Source organism: Sciurus carolinensis, chromosome 7, assembly GCF_902686445.1.
Source record: "Sciurus carolinensis chromosome 7, mSciCar1.2, whole genome shotgun sequence".
Lineage (NCBI taxonomy): Eukaryota > Metazoa > Chordata > Mammalia > Rodentia > Sciuridae > Sciurus > Sciurus carolinensis.
Genome location: NC_062219.1, coordinates 126,787,859 through 126,793,198, shown reverse-complemented (window position 1 = coordinate 126,793,198; position 5,340 = coordinate 126,787,859). Strand labels below are relative to the sequence as shown.

Here is a 5,340-nt window from a genome sequence, read left to right as displayed (position 1 = left end):
TACTAGATGAGAATCTGAAGTACAGGCAGTCACTTATGCTGATGACTTCAGAGAGACCAGCATCCTCAATCAGATCATCGACATGTGTTGAGGGACAGATGGGAATGACAACATACATGGAATGTGGGCAGGCACAGGAAGGATGGAAGTGAAAAGAATTTGTTCAAGTATTCCTTAAATACTAGGTAAGAGTGTGAAAGAAGTGAATCAGGATCCACCAATGTTGGACAATGATAAAGGGATGAGAAAAAGTGACCAGGTTTACCTATACAATGCTGACTTCTAAACCCCTAAGCCTTTAAAGTAAGTTTTGGTAAGGTCTTTATTTTCTTCCCCTCCAATTAAAAGAAAATCAAACTGACTTACTACCCTTTCTTCCTTGTATTTTTTGTCCCTTGTTTCATATCCCTTTCTAAGCTGTCTTTATAAGAATGCTAAAGAAAGTCCATATAATAATAAAGATATAAGTCACTTTGTTTTAGTACTAAGGCTTGGAGGCAACTGTATAAAAGCAAGAAAACTACATCTTTATGAGGGGAATTAACTACAACATTTGAGTCCATATTTTTCATGATGTAGTGTTTCCCCTTCTGAGGAAATGTTAAAAATATATCTGGGAAAATTGTCATCATCCCTGAAATGGCAATGACCTGTAAGTGAAGGAATCTTCATGATTTGCTAGTTGACTATTGTTATCGTTTGATTGAACTATAGCATTTTCAATGCTTTATTTTTAATGTTCTAACTGATTATCCTAGATGTTTACTGAGTTACAGAATAGATTAATGTAATAACTGGTTAGTGATTCATCTGCATGATAAATTCCATTACGGATTATAATGTCTGAATCGGTCTTAAAGCCTTGGAATCAAATTGAATGGTTCTCATTTTCCTGCTGAAATTGAACCAATTCTCCATTCCTGATGTCTTTTATCAGAGTTTCATTAAGAAAACATGAACTAAAACATAGGTGGCTCTACTGTGATTTCTTTATTCTTGCGCCAGAGCTTATTAGGAAGTAATGGCCATGAAAGGAGTAAAGAGGGACTGGTCAACGTTGAAGGAGGCAAAGAATTCCAAGGAAAGGTGAATATTTACTGTCTCATCACAATAACCATGAAACGAAAGGACGTATTGATGTTTCCAACAAATGATTAAAAACCCACAAAAGGAAAAGAATCACCTAAGAGGCATAACTATTTGTTGAAATAATTTTTTTTCAACAGAAGTATAACATTTCCTAGGTCCAATATTTTAAATGACAAAATCCATTTGATTCTTTTATTAAATATTCACAATTCTTCTCTAAACTGGTAAATTAAAACTGAAAATATATGTTAATTTAAATTTATGATTAACTTTTAAACACTGTGGCACTTATTATCTTAGAAAAAAATGGACATCATATGTAAACCTTCCTCAGGCCCTTTGGTTCAGATTTCTCAACCCAGTGATAGACATGCTTCCAGTTCTGTGTGCTGTCCTTAGGTTCCTCCCCATTATTCTATATCTCATACCTTTCCTTCCCCCTGTGCAACATCATTGGATTTTTGATCATTCTTTCCCTAAAAATTTCTCTTTACAGATTTAGTTATATCTGCACATCCTTTATTAATAATTCTAACATTCTTTTCTCCAGTTTTCTATCTTTTTCACATCACAAATATCCATGTGTGTCTGTGTTTTTGTAGGCATCATATTTATATTTTATTTTACTGTTAAGAGAAAAGTTATAAGTGGAGGTGAACAATTTAGAATATAAAATTCTTTCTTAAGCACATCTAGTGAGGCTAAATATCTCTTTCCCTACAGAAAGAATTTGAAATCACTACTAAATTTGAAAATATTTTGTCTTTTCATCATAAATGGAAGGAGCTTGAAAATGCTGAAAAGAAAACGGAATTATTTGGTTTGTTTTGTGGAAACTGTTCACATAAATGGAAAGAACTTGAAAATGCTCAAAAAAAACTGAATTATCGGTTTGTTTCTTATCTAGGCTAGGCATATCTTCTGTTAGCATTAACTTACTAATTATCACTTACCATAGGATGCATGAGAAGAACTAGGCAGGAAGCTACTTTTAGGAAGTTACTTTTAATATGGAAAGGAAAATATCTGGATGAAATATGAAATTATCTTGCATTTTCACTTGGTAACATTTTATTATGATAATATTTAAACATATAGAACAATTATAAAAAGCAGTACAAAGAATGCCATTTTTCCTTTATCCAGATTATATAATAGTTAATAATTTCCCCTGAAGAACTTTGTCCTATCATGCAACTTTTTATATATGTATCTATCATCTACCTAATTACCTCATATCTGTCTGCCTATAATCATCTATCATCTACCTACCTATTTAATACCTACCTATCATCTACATATATCTACCATCCATTACTTTTTCTGGAATATTTGAGGGTAATTGGAGATGTTGTCTTCCTTTACCACTAGGTCTTTTAGTGTTAATTTTTGAGGAACATGGATGGTATTTTAAATAAACTCTGTACAGTTAACAAAATAAAAATAACAGGGATAGCCTCAGCAGCAGCTTAGCAAGATCCTGTCTCAAAATAAAAAGGACTGGGGATGTAGGTTAGTCAAGCACCCTTGAATTCAATTTCCAGCACATGAAGCAAACACAGTTTTATTCTAAATTTAGAATTCTACAAGTGTCTCAACAATTTTGTCAATCACTATTTTTTTTTCAAGTGTAGGACCCACACATATTCTGCCTTATTGATCTCCTTTAACCTGGGCCCATTCATCAATCTTCATTGCCTTTAGTGATCTCAACATTTTCAAAGAACCCTGGCATATTATTTTTTCTCTGGTTGAGTTTGTGTCATGTTTCTTTACTATCAGAATCAGACTGTGTAGGGCTGGGGTTCTGGCTTGGTGGTAAGAGTGCTTGCCTAGCATGTGTGAGACACTGGGTTCAATTCTCAGCATTGAATATAAATAAATGAATAAAATATAGATATATCAACATCTAAAAATATTTTTAAAAAAGAATTAGACTGTGTATTTTTGGAAATAATCTCACTGATTAACATCATGACCAGTCGAGAGCATCTCATCAGCCACCACATGAGGTTGGTTTCACTCAGTATTGCTCTGAGGCTGGCATTCATCTCACGGTAGTGGGCGTGTCCACCAGGTTCTTCAAATGTAAAGTTCACTATTTTTTACTTTGTAATTAGCAAGTAACTTGTGGAGATGTAAATAACCTCTCCTTCACCAAATATTTGCCCACTAATTTTGCATTCACATATTTTCTAAATAATTCCTTTTATATTTATAAATCGGCTGCTAGCTCATGGAAGAGTTTTTTTCTTTTTTCTTCAAACTTTACTTTTTAAGTTTTTGTATCAGAATGAACTTAGGGATTCATAAGTTGTTTAGTTGATTATTGGAATAGTTTTATTTCATACTCAAATTGTACAAATCTTGAAGAGAGGCATGGCCTTGTTATTGACTTGTTCCTTTTCACATTTTCCTGGATTCTTGAAAGTAATTCACCACTTTTTTGTGAGTTTATATGATTTTCCCTCCCAGGTAACAGAAAATGATTAACAATGGAAATGGTTAATGTTACCTCCAAAGGTTACTTCATTTTATTGGGTTTTTCCAATTGGCCTCACCTGGAAGTAGTTTTCTTTGTGATTATCTTGATGTTCTACCTGATGACACTGACAGGCAACACGTTCATCATCATCTTGTCTTACCTGGATTCCCATCTCCACACTCCCATGTACTTCTTCCTCTCAAACCTCTCTTTCCTGGATCTCTGCTACACCACCAGCTCCATCCCCCAACTGCTGGTGAACCTCTGGGGTCCAGAGAAGACCATATCTTATGCAGGTTGCATGGTTCAACTTTACTTTGTCCTTGCACTGGGAACAACAGTGTGTATCCTGTTGGTGGTGATGTCCTATGACCGTTATGTGGCTGTGTGTAAACCCTTGCATTACACTGTCCTCATGCACCCTCGACTGTGCCACTTGCTTGCTGTGGCTTCTTGGGCATGTGGATTTACCAACTCAGCAGTCCATCCCCTCTTTATCCTCTGGGTACCCCTGTGTGGAAATCGACAAATGGATCATTTCTTCTGTGAAGTACCTGCACTCCTGCAATTATCTTGTGTTGACACTCGTGCTAATGAGATGACCATTATGGTCACAACCTCTCTGTTTGCTCTCATGCCTCTCATCCTCATTCTGACGTCCTATGGTGCCATTGCTCAGGCAGTCAACTACTGGACTTCAGAAAGCCTTTGGGACATGTGGAGCCCATCTTATGGTGGTTTCCCTGTTTTACATTCCAGCCTTGTGCATGTATCTCCAGCCCCCATCAGAAAATTCTCAAGAACGAGGCAAGTTCATTGCCCTCTTTTATACTGTTGTCACACCGAGCCTCAATCCACTCATCTGTACCCTCAGAAATAAAGATGTGAGAGGGGCAGTTAAGAGATTAATGGGGCGAGAATAACCTGTATGATTGTGACATTCACAGTGTAATGGTGCATCTCTTCACCAATGGTTCATCTGTCCATCCATTCATCTACCACCCTTTCACTCAGTCAGCATTTACTAAGCAACTACTCTTGAAAGGCAACAAAGTTTTTTCTAACTGATACAAATCAAAGCAATCTGCATAAATACCATTTACTGTGGAGAACAGAGTCATTAAATTAAGGATCAACCACCAACAGTGATTTTTCTTCCACATCACAATCCTAGAGTCCAAAGTATTTTCTTAATTGAGAATGATGCATGGAACTGGTTTTAAACATATGTGAAAGAGAATTTTTTTTTTAAATTCTGATGGAAAGATGCTATCATTAACTTAAAAATCTCTAGAATGTGTGCTTTTTATTTCTTTCTAGGAATACTTTTATTTTATATCTGTGATTTAGATAAAGATGTAGTAAAACAAATGAATTTCTTTTTCTCCAAAACTGCTATACTGTGTTGAAGAGTAAATTTGGGGATAATTTTAATTTGCATTTTTCCTATCACAGTATGGATAAATTCATAAATTGTAGCAAAAACACCTGTGCAGTATGCACCAGAAGTAGTTATTTTACATCCTTCTTCTTCTTTTTTTTCTTTTTTGGATGGCAGTAAGAAACATATAAGTATAGAAGGTGCTTGGAAGTGCTGATAGCTTGTCAAGTAATGATCATCACAGTCAGCATATAATCATGTAAAGTAAATGCTTAGAGCACCAAATAGTGAAATAACTATAGAGAATATATGAAGCTGATGGAGAACTAGCCTCCAGTAATAACTAGAAACCAATATATTTTTAAAATAATCACTTGAAAATATA

At 35.1% G+C, this 5,340-nt stretch overlaps 1 pseudogene; it reads left to right on the top strand.

Moving 5' to 3' along the window:
* The first annotated feature begins 3,584 nt into the window (after window positions 1-3,584).
* LOC124989615 (olfactory receptor 2J3-like) lies at window positions 3,585-4,497 on the top strand (annotated as a pseudogene).
* Window positions 4,498-5,340: the final 843 nt, after the last annotated feature.